Here is a 20,278-nt window from a genome sequence, read left to right as displayed (position 1 = left end):
ACCCATATTGAGTCATGGTTATAATATAAATAATATGAATAATAATAACCAAAAAATTGAAAAACATCAACTACCACTATATATCTCTGTATTTGATGACACCTATGAAATTATTAGGAATATCATTAAGGGAAATTGGGGAATTTTAACTGATGATAATACTGTGGCGCAAACACTTCAGGGACAAGTGAAATTTGTATATAAAAAAGATATGGCCTTTAAGCAATTTTTTGAAAGAAACACACTATCAACTAAAACGAATAGGAAAGTGGGTAATTTTAAATGTGGCAGATGCACTGTATGTAAATACATTCAATGTACAGGCAATAGAGTTCTGGTAAACCATCAAAACATTAGGATTAAAGAACATTTCAATTGTTTTACTTCTAATGTTGTTTATGTCGCAATATGTCAAGATTGCAGGGCATTCTATGTTGGCAAAACCAGCAGGCATTTTAGGAGTAGAATTAAAGAACACCTGCTGGATGTCCAACATTTGAAAACAACGAATGCCCTGGCCAGACATGTACAACAAAATAGAAGCCACACTTTCAAATTTTGTGTTATCCAGCATGTAGAATATGATGCAAATGGAAAATGTACTAAATATGATTTAGACATTAATGAATTAAGATGGCAAATATTTTTAAATGCCTACAATTGGCCAGGATTAAATGAATATTGTAGCATTAAACCTATTTTAAATAGCAATTATATTAAGGGTAGGATACATTAATCAATATCAATATTTATTGATAATGAATTGGATATTTATATAAGCAATTGCAATGGTAATATAAAATAATGGAATGTGTTATTAATTTATGTATTACAATAATATATAATACATGAGTTACGCAATGAGAATATATTCATATATTAATTATTCATGTATGAACATTTTTAACATTAATATTATTGTAACTTGTTCTATATATATTTTTTACATTTTTCATGTTTTATAATATGGATGTACACAAATCACAATTTATGTGATATATAAGATTGCAAGCCATAGAATATAGAATTACACTGGCTTCACAATAACACGTACTAAGGTTAATGGTATATAAATAGTTTCATATATTCAAAAAATTTTATAATATACACATAAAAGAACATCCAGAATGAAATATAAGGAAAACCTATACATTTGTTAATTAGAATACAGATAAACATTATTCATAAATTATTATTATTATTATTATATTTTAAAAAAACAGCCATTATGGCATAGAAATGGTGTCTCGACACAAAAGGAGTTTTTAATTGTTAATTGTTAATTGTTTAAAGTGATTAATTGTTTTTAATTGGGGTGGGACCTGTATATTTAAAGAAAGGAAATCAGTGGGAATAGTATTCTGAAGAAGTTCATCATAACGGACGAAACCCGGGTAAACATTCGTTTTATGTATTGGTTTGGTGGATATTCAGTGGATGTGAAGGTGTACTGGTCATTTTCGTGGTGTACTGCTGTTCGCAACTTTTCAATAAATGGTCCATTATAGCTGTGGAAAGCATTTATCTGTACAGCGTGGAAGAAAGTGAGTTGCTGTGACTGCTGTGTATGCTGTGGTATAATTCGCTGCCGAGCATTTGAACTTCCTGTGTTATATATTTGTTTCAACAATTTCTTGGTATTGGAGATACCAACACTGTGGCCAGAAATACAAAAAATGATATGCATTTGCTCTGAATAATGAGGTATTACACATCACTGTCACCCAGACTGTCCTACAACATATAATGGCCTAGCAAATCTGTATATGAGTGCTGTAATACAAGGTCAGAATGCATAAGCACAGGGGATTAATAAGACAGAAAGCAGATTGGAGAAATACAGCAATATCTATATAGCAGACACAACTGTGATGGACAGTGTTTAAGTTGTAGCAGATACAGCCATGGTCTGAATCCTGGAAGTGGAATAAGACTGCATACAGATTCATACTATACAACTGTACAGATGAGGACAGATGAGGCCAGAATGTCCAGTATATGTGCCCATATCTGCTGCCTGTCCCCCTGTCCCCATAGTAAGTCTGTGGGATGATCCCAGATGTGCAGCCAGCAAACAGAGAATACAAGTGACTGTCAGACATAGTGAGAACACACCTGTCACTGTAGCAACACCCAAAACTGTTAGGAGAGTAATATTTCAAGTATGTCCTAGCTACACTCCCATGTTGTCAAGATGTGACCAGAGTGTGTACAGTAACAGATTGAGATGTATGTGCATAACACTAATGTGTAATCCAGAACTTTGTGTGGCAACAGTCAGGTAATGCTAACAAACATTGCTCCCACAGGTAAGTTGGATACAAATACTGTGCTGAGAAATACAGACCATTACAACCTGTACTGGTACTGTTCACTCTGGTATTGTAGGGAATTGTGAGTGTTGCAGTTTCTCTGAATAATAAAGTATCACTGGCCACTGTCACCCACACTGTGCTACATAATATAACTGTGTAGGAAAGCATGTATATGTGTGTGTCAGGTCACTAAAGGTGGAAGACGGCAATATTCTAGATATGTCCCGGCACACCAGCATGTGGTCAACACATGGCCAGAGTCTGTGCAGAAAGAGTTGGATAGCTACTTGCAAAACGACAACCTGGAATCTGGGAGTATGTGTAGAAACAGTTAGTTAGTGTTAACAAACATTCCCTCCACAGGTATACCAGTTAAGAGGTGTATCCTACAGGTAAATCTGGTTCATGTGTAATGATGACAACAGCCATATCACTGACCAAACTAAGGCTATAGGGTAGTGTAGTAAGACTTGTAAGCTACAGATAACAGCACTGACTAGGAAAGTAATGTGGACTACAGGAATATACTAGTTGTTATTTGACATCTCCCCCCCACCATATTTGCAACAATAATCAACATACCCACCCCAACTGGTATGTAATGACTCTGATAACGTCCATTTGTTTGATAAATATTTTCATGGTTCCCATGCATGTGCTATATTGAATAATTCCAACATTGGTGGCATGGTGCCATCAAAGTACCTGCATGCTGTTCTTATTACCACTGTGGTCCCATATATGCATGTGTTCTGTTTGCTATGCAACTGTTCCATATCTGGTGTCTGAGTTAATGGGAATATCTATGCATGCTGTTATACCTAACCCTGGAATGTGTTGACTATTACTAACCCACAAATGATGATGCAATCTAAACACTATAGCACACTTGGGAAGGCCAGTCCCAGTGGCCCCACCTGTGTCACCTCAGCTGGCCAAGGCACAGGGCACCAGCATGTCTGGGGCCCAAACTGGGACCTCCCTGTCCGTTGGTCCTGTACCACCTTCGGGTGAAACCGCCTCAGGAGATGGGGCTTGTCCCCCCAATGGGAGTGGGCGTGGACAGGCACTTATCACCCATCGCCAGGTCGGGTTGTGGTGCGTAGAGCAATCATTGAGCAGTTTGGTGATGTTCTATGCCAGTTCGAGGGCCGCATGTCATGATTAGAGAGTCAGCCTGGCTCTTCGACTCATCCGCCAGCACAGTCACTTTCAGGGCTGTGAAGGTGCAGTGGTGACTGCCCATGGGTGGGAACTTCAGTCCTACTGTTACCACTAGGGTCTTGTGGACTTCTGATATCCCAACAACCCTCTCCATCAAGGTGTTTACCCCCACATGTGTCATATACTGCCCCTGTATGCATCTTGTTTGTCTTGTCTGTTAACCTACCCAACCTACCTCCCCAAAAATACCTACTACCCCTCCCCAACATCCCACTCTCACCTGAAAAATAAAAAAAGGGCAATCTGTTGCCACAAAAAAATCTTGCCCCATACATAGCTGTCCATTTTGTACATGTGTCCACTGGAAACATGTAATCTGATCTAATTGGCATCACAACTTATTATTGTTGTCCTCACACCTCTCTCAGGGATGTGAGTGTCCAAATATATGTCCAAATGCAGTGTATATGCACAGCTGTTACTGTAGAAAAAATGGATAGCTATGGACCTTCCCTACACCCTTTCTGCACATCCCTGGATATTTTCCCTACTGTATTTCCCTCTTTGTGCCCCATTTTTCACCACTTTCCTATCAACCCCTTTTTCTTTTCTTTTAAAGAAATTATCGTGGGGTTAAGTGGCAGTAAGCACTTTTAAGCAGCAGTAAGCGGGTTTAAGCCTGTTTGCATGGGGGTAAGCAATGCCTACACTGGTTAAGCAATTTAGAAGCTAACGGAGTATAAGACACTGTAAACACAAGTTAGCAGTGCTTACCTCTGCGCAAACACACGCAAACCTGCTTACAACTGCTTTAAAGTGCCTTAATCACTCTGTATCCAATGGCCCATGTTCTAACAGCAACAAAATAAACAGCATCTGCAAGGCTCAAACCCAGGACCCTGCACACCACAGACAAAGTGATTTACCACTAAGCTATGCCAGATATACATATATCAGATGTTTTCAGAAACATATCATCCAGCCCAGTTATGCAACAGTACAGAGAATGCATTCCAACATTTAGATGTATGCGTGTGTGTAAATATATTACTATCTAAACAGATACAACATATCTGTATATATATATATATATATATATATATATATATATATATATATATATATTACACAGCAAGTTACATATATGTACGCAGATATATATCCATGTAGGTATATACGGACATAGTTTTATATATATATATATATATGTAAGCAGATATATATTTATATATATATATATATATATATATATATATATATATATATATATATATATATATATATATCTTTATATAGGTATATATGGCCATACATCTGTTGATAGCAATGGTAGATTAACTAAAACATATATGTCCACATGCACCATTAATGGGGTTGAGAGGTCCCAAACAATATACGTCTTGTACGAATAGGCATACCCCCCACAGCCAAACACATCTGCCCTGCAATACACTACCAAGTGTTGCAGATCCCATAACCAGGATCTGACATGACATGGGCACAAGATGTAAACAGTACTACATCCCACCTGTATGATGTTAGGCTGGTATTGGTAAAATATCATGTAGTACAGTCTGGTTCCCAAAGGAAATGTAAAATGTGGAAGCTATCAACATCCCCAGGATACATACACACAGACACATATATGAAGATACAGATATACACACACACACACACACACACACACACACACACATATATATATATATATATATATATATATATATATATATATATATATATATACACACATATATACAGATATACATGTGACTACACATACACACGCAGAAATATGTACAGTAAGATACATATGTAGAAGGTGCACACAGTATGGAACAGCCACTATGCCTACAGTTAACACCTTAACAACTGGGCACTGTATGATCCACCCATACAAATGACAATTGTTGCCTGCAACATATACCCACAGAGAGGTCATAGGAAAATACACCACACACACGTTTGCAGAAATGGAAAACCTTTATTTGTGTACAATTACAGTTCTATATCCCATGCCATATAGCTGTTCAGACACTGACATCCATATAAACAGAGTAATGCAACTGTGAAACAGTTATACTAATACAGTAGTCTGGAAAGGTTCACAACTGTTGCTGTACAGGCCAATCCCTTCAAATTGTGCAATAGTAAAGACAGGCTGGTCCATAGGATACAAAACAATCAACAGTAAGTAATGCAGGTGTATAGTTCAGCAGCCTCTATCTACACTCTGTACAAAATCACTAGGTGGTAAAGACTTCAGTTGACCAAATGGGATGTAACTGCTACATAAGGCATAACTGACACCATCACAATCACACTGACAAACAGAACAGTCTGTATGGCAGGAGGCAGTAGGCCTGCATTAACCCAATTTATGTAAGTAATGTAAATATAGGTGAAGTATATGGTACTGTACATCCAGATAACTTAAGGTAGCTCACCCCTGATACCTCCACATTTTGTAACAGCCTAGGTCATTTATGTTGCACCCCCTAGACTCAGTAATACAGGGCCATATACCACTGTTACATACACTGGCCTCTGGAGTGCATAAGGGCACACATGTATTGTGTAGGTGAAGCCCACACATATATGGCCCCAGCCCCACCGTATGTGTGGGGGATACAACAGCAGTGGACTGATGGCAGCAATGGCAGTGTGATATACTCACAGCCCACTACAGAACAACTCCTGACAGCATGTCATATGTGCAAAGCTTGGTATGTAGGTGGAGGACAGAGGCTGGAACACAGGCCCATATGTGGAAAACTGTTGCCATACACTAAGCAAGTCGCTGGTGTTACAGGATAGTCTGCAACATACCCTTAGTCAGGGAATTGAGGTTAGAAATATAAATGGATTTAGCCATGTACTGATAGCACTCAACACAAACACTGCCAGTGAAATATCTGACACAGGACCTGTGTGGTGGACAGGCAAATCACGATAGGCACACCTCTGGCCACCAAGAGGATTGGCCCACAGTTGATAGCTATGCAAACAGACTGCATTCCAAGGTAAACTAGTATGTACACACACACACACACACACACACACACACACACACACACACACACACACACACACACTGTAACACCAGTACTATACAAAGCATAACACAACTCTACTCACACTCTGTGTGTAGTTCTGGAACCTCCTACAAATATGTAGCTGCCCTGAGTTTGCCAGTTCTCCTGTAAGAGGTATTACTACCTGCTGTCTGAAACACTGATGCCCACACACAGGAAGGATGTCCATCACAAAGGAAAGGTAAAGAGACCACACCCACATGATGTATGGATTTATAGTAGGTGGTTGCCATGACAGTGGTAATTGGAAGTACTACACAGCAAGCTGCATGCAGTTAGCAAGTGGAGAACACTGATTGGTGCAGAGGCTATCACCTGATCAGGTGCATCACCTACTAAAGCCAGGCTACAATCTATTCAAAGTAGCTCAATACATTTACTGGAGAGGGAGGGAGAGAGAGAGAGAGAGAGAGAGAGAGGGAGAGGGAGAGAAAGTGAAAAAAGAGACAAAGCTCTTGAAACTAACAGCTGATGTCACAGGCATTTAGCCAGCTGCCATTCAACAAGACATCATTCCCACAACAGGTATGAGAAGTATATATACATGTAATAGAATGTAGTACCTGGTCCATCATAATGGGATAGATGATGTGGAATGAGTTATATGTGCCATCAGGTGTTGTGATGATGTTCAACTGAACAACTGCTATGGACAATAGTGTCTGTCCCTGTGGGTAGTGGGCCATAGCCATTAACTGTGCAGGTCAGCACTGGCAGACAAGATGTAAGCCATCATAGTGTGTGTTGTGTAATGGGACGTATGCATATTATGTGGCCAATAGCTGGTGGTGGAAGTAATGGCATTATGATGGACATGTGGAAGCCATGGCCCACCACCGGCAGGATACTCAGGTGAGTCTGTAATGTAGAATGCCAGAATGCCATAGGTGTGTAATAGGGTTACCTGCATATACCCCTCTAATGTCAGACCATGTTCATATGCAGCATCTGTCTGTGTTGTAGCAAGGCAGAACAGTGCAGCTGTGCAGGAAGGTATTGTGAGATTGTGGAGCTGATGTCTAAATGTACCCCACATATAGGTATGCATATGTGTACATATGTCACATATATAATATATAAAGATATATATGTATATCAGCATGTATGTCCAGAAATATGTATATACCCATGTGTAAACATATATATGCAAACATATATACATCATATATATCTACACATATATAGATATATACCTATATGCACATGTCTACATATATACAAACACACACACAAACATATATGTATGTAAAGACATGTCCCCTATATCACTATAACAGTGATGTGTGCTATGTGCGAGGCAACAGCACACATAGCAATACACACAGATATCTACAGCTGGCAGTGTGTGCACCATGGATGGGGATATCATTTTAGTCCCTTATTGGCACCACCTTGCCCCTGTCTGTGAAGTATGCAATGGGAATATGGGGAAGTATGGCAGGTACACATGTGGAGGTGTTCAGGATTGGTAGATATAGAGGACAGTCGACAGTGGTGGTATGTGACACATGTGGTGGGTAAACACCGTGGATGGTGTGTGTGATCTGTGATGTGGATGCCCCATGGTCCCCGATATGGTCACAATGAGAACAAGCCTCCTACCCACTGTTACTCACAACAGCAGTCCATGTACTGAAGGTGCCTGGTCTAGAGGCTGAGCAGGAGGAGCATGTTGGCCCTGTGAATGTGTACTGGGTGCCTCAGACTGATGTGGCACATCCCTCATGTGTCTATAGAGCCCAGTATAGAAAAGACCCTAGACCTGAGCTCAGGGGACCGGAACATGTCAGTGTGTGCCCTGAGGGGGAGACAACATCCCCTGGGTGGTTCCACCTGATGGTATTGCTGTAACAGTACATGAGGAGGCCCCAGCTTGGGACACACATGTGATGTGGCCAGGTATCATGGAGAGGTGGATCTGCTGGCCAATAGAACATATACATGTTATTGTGTCACTGTTATAGAACATTTGTTGGTAGTAATAGTCTATACAATCCCAGTACATATCCAACAGCATGCATAGATATCCCCAATAACACAGACTGTCAGATGAGCAGCAATCTCAGAGCAGCCATACCAATGGCATATATGTAACCATAGTGGCCCTGACAATGGCATGCAGGTGAATAGTCTGTAACAGGCCAGCAATGATAGTGTCCACACAGGGGACATGGCTACAATCACATAACAGAAGATGTGGTACAATACAATATCTGTCCAAATGGTATTTAAGCTGTAGCCATACCTAATGAGTTGTGTGTACAGTCTGTTGAAGCTGATATGGTGGGGGGGGGGTGACAGAGATATGTATTACAAACTGTGGTAACCTTGCCATATGAGCTACTCAGACCTGTTTCCATCTTTATGTCTTTCAGCCAAGAGAGCACATGCATGGTTGCCCACCTATTTCAATGCTGAGAAGGACGTGTTGATAGCACACATGATCCAGTACTATCCATTGCTGTTTGGAAGGCATGAACATAAGCAGCAAGAGAGGACCACCCTGTGGAATGACCTAGTCCACAGGGTCAATGATGGCAGACTGCACAACCGCAGTTATGAGCAGGTCTGGCATAATTGTACTGACCTGCTTTGCAATGCCCATTGGCATGCTGCTGCAGTCCAGGAGGATCACATTGCCATGGGGGGCATGCTATCCATCCCCCCTGACACATGTGGAGGAGCTCCTGGCCAGCCTCGTGGCACCTGCCTGTCCGGACCACCAACAACCACTGGACCCCTTTGTGGAGGTGGGTGTCACCCACACACCAGCTGAGGAGTGTGCAGGTAAGGAGACATGGCACATCAGTAAACCACTGTTGTGTAAACATCCATATTGGTACAGGTAGATTATGCATATCTGACATGTCATAGATTTATTGTGTTGCTGCATTGTAGTGATAAACAGATGCCCAGATGTGGTGGTATCTTGGGAATGTACCATTGATGTATGGTAGCACTGCACCCAGCCTGTAGCAGTGCTACAGTTGTGGCCACTGACATTGTATCTCTCACCCTCTTATGTAGGTCCCTCTGGGACAACAACAAGGCAGCAGCCTGTAGCTGGTGAGTATGTTTTATGTAGATGCTTTCCAACACACCGGGCATGTAATGGTGATGGTATATTCCATGCACACATTGAACACACCTACCCCAAATGCATGCTGTACATGTGCATGTATTGTTGCTGTGAAATGCACGGTCTCACAGGGGTGACCATGATGGGGTATTGGAAAGGTATGTCAGACACCTGCATGATAACTAACATCCTGTTATTGTGGAATGTGTCCACAGGGAGTAAAATACTGGTGGTAGACATGGCCTACAGTAGTGACAGGTTCTGAACAACACCCATATACAGTGCAACACCAGTGTATATACCTGCAGGACAATTGCAACTGCTGCAGAGATACACTATGGCATAAGGCATCACAGTAGTCCACATTATCAGCTGGGTCTAGGCTGCAACACATGGTGTTCAGTGTATGGGACACTGCAAAATGACACATGTGTAGGGCTTACTTGTCATGCATCTGCATTAAAGCTGAAAGGGGGGTTTCAGAATGACACACCAGTGCACTGCAGCAGGGATCCTAAGGATGGTAGGAATGGCTCAATCTGCACATAGTCAGGTTCAGGACCTGTGGTAGCCATACCCCTACTGACACAGCAATAGTGATGGCAGTGTGTGAACACTATGGGATGTGCACATGAGTAGACCTTGCAATCATGCAGAATAGGGGGACATGTGTAGGGCAGTCTGAACATACACTGGCAAATGCCGATGGCCCACGCTGGTATATCACTGCCAGGAGCAGTGACTGCTGTAGTACACACAACATGAGGTGTGATAAATCGTCATGATAAGGGTGTGCACACATATGCCTGCATGGTGTGTATGCATTGCGGTCAACAGCTGCACACCTAACACAATCTGTAGACACTGCATGTGAAAGTACAGGACATATATCACATACCAGGCTCATGTACTGCTAAGATATGCGGTGATATGGCCCCATGGCAGATCAAGGATGTGTGTGTAAAATCAATAAAGGTTTGTACACCCCCCATAGCCACGGTATGCTCTGATGTTTGTCAGTGTAAGAGTTTTGCAGTGGTGATACATGGTCTGTTGATGTTGACAGCTGTAAATCAGGCATCAGGCATTCACCAGTGACAAATGTCCACATATCATCCCAGGTATATGTTGCTGAAAAACATAGGGGCTGTGAGAAGTAAAGCTGACATAACTGACACTGTACTACACATTCTGCAATGGGTTGTACACCTGTGAGTTGTGGTGCACAGTACACGGCAGGGTGCAGAACAGGTGCACAGCAATACTGTGTTCATGGGTGCAGTGGTATCCAGGGGAAGGGGCATCACCTAGTGACACAGCACATGCATAACACATGTGTATACTGATGCTAGCATGGTTTGACTATAGCTGAACTGCATGCTGCTCTGTAGCATATGTTCTGCATGTTGGCAGATGGTTAATAGGAGGACTGTGTGTACTATCATTGTGCAACATCACCTGTATGTATGTGTGTGTGTGTGTGTGTGTGTGTGTGTGTGTGTGTGTGTGTGTGTGTGTGTGTGTGTGCGTGTGCATTATGATGGTTAGTTAGTTTGCCTGCAGGGTCACTCTGGTGAAGTGGAGGGAGGTAAAAGCATGTAGAATGTGTGTGCACATGTGTGTGTTTGTGTGTGTGTGGCCATGTATGCACATGTGTGATTATGGGGTGTTCATATGGCTGTACCTCCCTTTGGGACCATGCAGTACATGAACATGGACTTCTACATTACACACCAGGAATACCTGCCATGTGTGTAATCACAGGACAGCAATTAGTATAATATGGTCTGTAGCATGGAACAGGCACCCAGAGGGAAGGTAGACTCCAGGTACACATTTAATATCACAGTCAGCAGAGAGGTCACCTACAACCCACATATGTAGCTCTACAGATGCATTGGGGAAGTACTAGTCAACACCAGTGAGTGTATCCAAATATTACAGTTGTCACATGATTTGCTGATAGAGCAGCATATCTGGCATGTACTGAGGATTGCATAAACATGACACACCAGTGGGAGGTATTATGGGTACAACATAGTAGCCCACACTTATAGGGGCCATGCACATCATTTCCAGGCATACAGAGGGTGCATACCGAATGACAGCAGTGAGGCCATGTAAATCTACTACACACAGGTCAGGCAGGTAAAGTAGCAACAGGCCTTGTGGCTGCTTGTGTGGGCATTTAGAGGACTGTGATGTTAATGAGTGGCATCAATGTGTGTATGTTAACAAGTGTGATGCAGGATGGGGTAACATATGGACATATATGTGGGACTGTCTGCAAAGCCATGGACAGGTAGGTATTACGGAGGTGTGTGTGTGTGTGTGTGTGTGTGTGTGTGTGTGTGTGTGTGTGTGTGTGTGTGTGTGTGTGTGTGTGTACTGTTAGGCAATGCTGTACAGGTTTTAAAGTGTGTTTATTGTTTTCCCCACAGGTGGCAAGGTGGGTCAGGGTCCCTCCTGCATGCTATCTGATGTAGGTGTCCATACAGACACCGATGATGATGATGATAATAATGTTGAGGCACAGGTGGGGTTGTCTGGAGCTGACACTGCACCAAGATTTGACATCCCCCTTTTAGCCACCCCACCCCCCGCACACATTTTCAGTGTTTATATGCACCCATCACCAGTGGCCATAGCGGAGGGACAGCTGACGTTCAGTGACAGTGCACAGGAAAGTGTGGTAACAATGCCTAATGTGTCCGGTCGCAGCAGGCATAGCCAGATGTCCGGCAGGCCACCATATAGGCAGATGACCTAGAGTACTCGTGGTAGGGCTGCTGGACATCATACCCCTGGCAGAGGCAACTTAGCTGCTACCAGCTGAAGCATGTTTCAGGCTGTCATGGTGGTGCAGGCACGTATAGAACATTACCACAGACAGGGCCTTAGACTGCAGAGGGCTGCTCTCGTATCTTCAAATGACAACACCCGTGAACTGGATGGTGCCATCCGTGGATTAACTGAGTTCATGGATAGATAGTCTGGTGAGATGATGGCCCTCATCAGCCATGGTCTGTCCATGTTTGAACATGTGGTGGGAGTGTGGCAACATCCATGTGGACGTAGGCCAGTAATGCCAACAGCTGGTAGTCAACATGGACATGCCAGGACACCAAGGGGCTCCCATAGTGGCAGTAGCAGCCCTGGCAGTGTGGGTGGTGTGCTGTCCACACCTCACCATAGTAGGTCACGTGCACATGGTCCTGGTCAATCCCAGGAGGGAGCTGGTACCAGCAGACAAATGTCATCAGCAGATGAGAGTAGCACATCAAGGGCTGTACCTGGAAGTACCCACGGAACCCATTGCAGGCACAGTCCATGTGTTCGTGGCCAGAGGCAGTGAACTGCACACTGTGCCAGGTATGGTCTGCAGCTGTCCATAAACACCTGTATAGGGCAGCCACATGACATAACTGTGTGCATGCATACCCACACACTATGGAAACACACCTAGGGCAACCCCATACCTACACACCACATAACCTCGGCCAGCTCCCCAGAGTACACCCCTCACCCACACACAAATGATGTCAAATGTATAGCCCACCCTTGGCCTCTGGCAAACCAACACCACACCCCATGCATATCATGATACCTGTGCCCCATCCCTATCATCCATACCATTGATGCAGGGGCAGGCTGATATGGTTCTGATGCACTCAATGACTGTACAACAGTGAACTACAGTACTGCAGTGTAACATGTTGTAGGGAGTACAGTGTGAGGCATATTTGGCAGGTAATGTAGCCGTCCAGCAATGATGCATTATAGCTGTTAGTAACACTGGTTGATTGCAGTCCCTATAATGTTATCCATGTGTGTTGTAGGTGTACATGTGTCAGCATGAGGATGGTCTGCAGTCATATTCCACAATGGGTTATGTCACTGTGCTGACACCATGGCTGTGACACATCTGGGGTACAGTCAAACACATTTCACAGGTTACTAAGCCAGTTATTGTCTATGCCACATGGACAGGTGGCCCACTGAGGCATGTATACCCTGCATCCTGATGAAGACCCATCCACATATGTGCACACTGTTACTTGCCAACACTGGAATTAGACCCCTACCTAGCTATGTCATGATACTGATGTCTGTGGCTTATATTGCACACACCGCACAGAGTTCAGGGTGAGGTGTGTCCTAGGTTTCATGGTAGATGCAGAAAATCCCCTGACATGTACAGTATGCTAATGGGGGATGTAATGGGTGTATTTGGACAATACGTAGTGTGACATACCATCATATACACATTTACAGACACATAACAGCCAGACACACATCTGAGATATCAAGGCTTATCGCTGCTAACTTGACCATGTCTCCAATGTATTACAGGTAAGCTGCACACATCACATGCATAACTGGCTTGGATTGTTGTATCAGTTACCTGTATGATTGATGGTGACAGTGGTAACCATAACATGGTACATGGGACATATACCTGGAGTACCTTGGTGTAATAACAGTGTACACAGCACCAACATCCCCCACTGGATATTGTACTCCCTGAAACCATGATGACACTCTGCCATACCCACCATCACACATTGGCCACAACTGTGATACAACCCGTAGTATACCCCAACATTGGTACTACAGGGATATGCATCTCATGCACATGCCACACACATAGTAGGGCATCAATCAAGCATAGATTGCCTGTACATATCCCAGCTGGATAACTGCCATCTGCACATCTGTACAGGGAATGACAGTCATCAGCTTGGCAAGTAGCTATGCAGTAGCATGAGTACATTGACAGACCAGTAAGGGGTATATACTGTGACACAGCTCACACACCAATGATACAAGGAGGCCTCGGTGTCCAGCCATGCTCACAGGTGTGCCTGTTGTCAGTACTACATTAAGCACTGTGCTCTTGCCTGGGTTAGACTTGTCAACAGTAGTACTGCCATGCTACACTACATGCCAGTATGACAGCACGTACCCTGGGCTACTACATCTGTATGTAACACATTCACATGGATAACAGTGCTGTACAGGCCTCATATATATCTGTGTCCCACACATGACACTCACACCCCTTGCTACTGTAATGACAGTACATAGGTGCATGTATTGTACATGGCATTACATACACTTATTACATGTTATCAGACTGGGTTGTGTGTCCTGGTTACCAGGGCTAAGCTATGTTTAGCAAGTATCAACACTGCTGCAATATAACAGCTAAGCGTATTTGCACACTGGTAAGCACTGCCTACACCGTCTAAGTGCTTGCACATTTACCCATAGCTTAGCACCACTTAGCTTCACACAAACCCATGCAAACCCACTTAAAGCTGCTCAAAACTGCCTCAACTACTCTGTATCTGACAGCCCTTGTCCTGCCCGGCAACAAAATGAACAACTCTTGAACCAAGGACCCTGTACACTGAAGTCACAACACTTAACCACTACGCCATGACCACTGTGAAGACTGCTGTTGTTTTACCAATATAGCTGTCAATACACATATTGAGTAGTATTGAACATTTGCCTGTAGTTCCTAACTTGTGTAGTCCTTGTTATTAATATGACTGTTGCATCACATATGTTGTTTTATCATAATGTGCACATAGTAGATACAATAAGATACATGTGGGAGCGTATACACAACCGTGATGCTTACTCATGACAGGAATATGGTTGCATACATATCATAGGTCTATATATGTCTACATGTACATACACGTGTATACTCATACATATGTCTGTATACACATCTGTATAGTGCTTCATATATATGGCCATCTGTACATCTCTTTGTATATATATATATATATATATATATATATATATATATATATATATATATATACACACATATATGTTACATATGTGTATATATAGGTATATGTATATGTATATAAAGATATATGTGTATATAGCTATATATGTATGCGCATCCTGCGTGTACAGATATGCCTAGTTATGTTGGTATATATGTAGATATCTATAACTATATGTGCATACATATCTATTCTGATATACCTACTACTGTCAATATATCTGTAGATATCCATACATGCATACACATCTATTCTGATATACCTACTACTGTCAATATATCTGCAGATATCCATACTTATATGTGCATATGTATCACTATCTGTATATGTGTAGACATATATTGTTCTGTATATGCATATATCTGGGTGTGTATATGTATATCTATGTACATATACATACCCATTTATATATGTCGATATGTATATGTGTAATTATATATATAGATATCAGGATAATTATATGTACATATATTTTCACCGTATGTCCTGAACATGGACTGTAGCCCTACCTCAGCCCCTATAGTCCCAACTTCATAGTGCAAGGGAATGTCAGGTATGTATAGCAAGTATATTACTAGACTATTGCTACTGTAATAGGGATTGTCTTCACAAACATGTTGTGTGTGAAAGGTCACATCTGCTTTTCACCATGTGCACCATTGGCTACTGATTAACATCCTAAGGACATCATAGTACAGTATCGCTGCTAGGACGTAATAACCCTGTGGACTGCAGTAGAGATATTGGCCAATATATGAGGACATCCTGATACACTCTGTATAGTCCAGAGGTATACACAGAACCCCTTAGTGCAAAACATGTGGACCAAGCCTGACAATATGGATGTTAACAGCCATGTAGATGGGTATAACACATAATGACTGGTATACATTTTCCCCCATAGGTTATGCATTCACACACCTCTGTCTGTCCTGACACATAATATCTGCTGGTACAGGGGTGCCATAGCCACATACTACCCACTAAATATTGACATACATCTGTACAGCATCCCACTAGTCTGTCTAACATACATGACTGTTAAGGGAGGTCTGGCAGCAGTACATCTGGGAAATATCTGGACATGACATCTCACTGGGTAAGTACACTAAGCTGCTAGGCATGTAACAATGCACTGTGCATGCTACAGGCAGACTGGCTCAACACTGGCCTACATCTCCTATAAGGAAATGCACATGTACCTGCATATATAGCATGCTCTACATGCATGTCACAGCACAGGGTAAGATACACCTGTGTGAAAGTGCATAACCACAACCAATGTGAACACACCCATAGCCACATATGGTAAGCTAGCATAATATTACAGTATTTGGACTATCTGTTCAACACCATCCTCATATATGCCACTCACAGACTAAACCTACATATACTGGGCTGCTACACAGTGTGGCCTGATGCCTGTCTGTGGTATGGGACATGTGTGTGTATGGCCCTATGATCATGTAAGCCAGTATGGTAACATACAGTGGAGCAGCATGTAACATCAGATAGGATTGGACCTAGAACAATGACATCTACCACAGTCTGTACACAGGCCAAAATACATATTAACAATACACATACTGTCGACATTCACCTTAATTACACAGATCTCAGTACTGTACAAACAACCACAGAGTCCAGGTTATGTCATCAAATATAACCCCTACTGATATCTCACTGGCTTGTTATCTGATATGATGACACTGTTTATGGTGTACAGCACATATGCACCTCTTAATGCATGACATATGTACAAAGGTTGACAGAGTTGTGGTTGGAAGTGAATATACAGGGCCAATATTGACATGTTGTTGTTATAACCTCATACATTTACTGTTGTAACAGGGTTTGTTGCAACATATCTCCTAAGAGGGATATGAAGTCAGTAACTGTCACGGCTTTCACCATCTACAGACTGCAAAACTTACAGTACTTTCAGCAGTTCACAGATAGATGCTCTGTGGGTAACACATGAAACCAAAGGCACCACACACACTGCCCAGTCTGCAGATGACCATACAGATGGGGATTCCTCATAAACATAGAACTGACATGGCAGGTATTAAAACATGTAGAACAGCCATATCCACACACACACTGTTAAACCAACATTACTCCAAATGCAGTATAGCAGCACCTACAGTCTGTAGTCAGGTCAGGCACATCCCCCTCCTGGGTGTTGCCCTGTTTCCACAGTGTATGTTGTTAGAGTAACTCCCCAATCCATCTGAGATGCTGTTTGCCAAACAACAGATCTAGTTCCTGCTCACAGTGAATGAAAAGGCCCAACACCAACATGTTGTTCCTAGATAATGGAGTGTGTTTCTATGCAGTTGGCTATGGGAATGTTACCACAGCTGTTCCACATGCAATCGGCTAGGGGAGGGCTGCAATTCATGCAGAAGCCATCAGCTGATCATGAGCATCACTTAAAATGCACATGCTGCTGCCTAAGCAAAGCAGGTGTAGGTCTCCACATCCAGCAGAGAGGGAGTGAGAGAGGCAGACAGAGGCAAAGACAAGTCAGGGAGGGGTGGGAGAGTAAAGCATGTTTGTGTCACACACCTACCAACTCAGGGTATCAAACACCTGCTGAGTATGTAGTGCTATCAATGTCTATGCAGCTATTGAATGCACCACATAGGTTACATGTTGTGGAGCCCTCAGAATGTATATGTGATGGTGAGTGACATCTGCAACAGGGATATGGTAGCTATACGGTAGGTGTAGTACACGTTCCTGTCCACATGAACAGGTGCCAGCATCAACACAGCCACATTCTCACAGGGACGCACACACATTGACACAATTGGCAAGGCCAGGAATACAACCCATCACTAGTGAGATTGCCACAACACATTACTGTGCAGGTATCACATGCACCACAGGGGTCATATGGAGGTTATATGGGCAAAAGGTATGGAGAGGTGTCTGACATCAAACAGCATGCTTCAATATGCCACTGGGGTTGTAGTGCATATGAATGTGAACATATGCATCATACAACACACACATAGTGCCAGTACTGACATGCATGGGTGCATTGATTCATGAGTGTTTAGTGGTCAACTGTGCCAGATGGCTATATAAGACTAGGTGATGGGTACACCTTGCCATCAGGCCACATGACAATGATCTGTATTGTGGCTCAGGGGTGTAGATTCTGGATTTGCCCACACAGGTGGGTATTGTATTCACCATCCTGTCACCTGGGTGGCTATTGCGTGTGGGCAATGCTGTACATTGCTTGCCATGTATGTGTTCCTTAGTCCATGACATGGACTGTGTCTGATGTGCACACCTCCCACATGCAAGTACAGTGACATGTGGACCTGTAGCTGGGGTGTCTGGCCCTTGTTGTGTACACAGATTATCATCAGATGTGCCAGTCTTGGCCTCGTGTGGCAGGATCTGGTAATGGACAGCAGGTTTATCCTGCACCTACATTGATAGCATGCTAATGGTATTCCCTGGTGTCAGTGGGATCTGCCCATACAGAGCATGTTTTCAGGCATGGTATGTCCTTTGTGGGTCATATTTGATGGCACCACAGGTGTTGTAGGTGTCCAGTGGGGAACACGAGGAATGTGCACTGTCTGCATGTACGTGCCTATTGGGTAGATGGACAGGGTGCCATGTCTTCTGTAGGCCACTGCAATCACTCCATGGTTACTATCATTGGGCAATATACAGTGTACTACCAACATAGTGGCTGTTGCCTAGGCAAGTGTGTGTATGAGGCATGGGTTGAGAGTCTTCTCTGTCTAATACTAGGGTTACTAACTTTGTTTGCCTGGCCTTGATATCACATGTATGGGTATGGATCTGCACCCCAGCTTCTTGGCTATTTCACATCTGTTATCCCTGTACGGTGGACATTGTGATATATACTAGGGCCACCATATATGAAATTTACAAAACCTGCTCCACATTGGGCCCAGTTGTTACACACTCACACCCTCCTCCACACAGGATACGAGTTACAAACACAGACACATGTCATGTCTGGGATTAGAACTCCTACCTATCTATTTTACTACACTACAGCAGCATGCAGTTATAGTACGCACCACAGAGATTACTGGAGTACTTTTTCCCCAAAGGTGTATTTCACATTGGATGACATCAGCAGGATTGTGAAAGTAGGGCATTTGAATTGTAGTGAGTGTGGCTAGGCTAAAATGCACTGTTCCCTACATAGACATTGAAACACACACAAAACATCCACAACCGACATGTGTGGGTATAGAACCCCTAACAGAGATCTATATCACACTACAGCATGATGCTGCTATAGGATGCACCATGGAGATTACTGGAAAACTCCTTCCCCAAATGTGTATTTCACAGTGAATGACATTAACAGGATTGCCAAAGTAGGGCATTTGAATTGTAGTGAGTGTGGCTAGGCTAAAATGCACTGCTCCCTTCACAGACATTGAAACACACAAAAACATCCACAACCAACATGTGAGGGTATAGAACCCCTAAAAGAGGTCTATATCACACTGCAGCATATCACACTACAGCATGATGCTGTTATAGGATGCACCATGGGGATTACTGGAAAGCTTCTTCCCCAAAGGTGTATTTCACAGTGAATGACTATCAGCAGGATTGCCAAAGTAGGGCATTCAAATTGTAGTCAGTGCGGCTAGGCTAAAATGCACTGCTCCCTACACAGACATTGAAACACACACAACTGACATGTGTGGGTATAGAAACCCTAACAAAGGTCTATATCACATGACAGCATGAAGCTGTTATAGGATGCACCACAGGGATTATTGGGGAACTCCTTCCCCAAAG

Source organism: Protopterus annectens, chromosome 10.part0, assembly GCF_019279795.1.
Source record: "Protopterus annectens isolate FY-2018-M chromosome 10.part0, PAN1.0, whole genome shotgun sequence".
Lineage (NCBI taxonomy): Eukaryota > Metazoa > Chordata > Ceratodontiformes > Protopteridae > Protopterus > Protopterus annectens.
Note: the sequence above shows the minus strand (reverse complement) of the source record.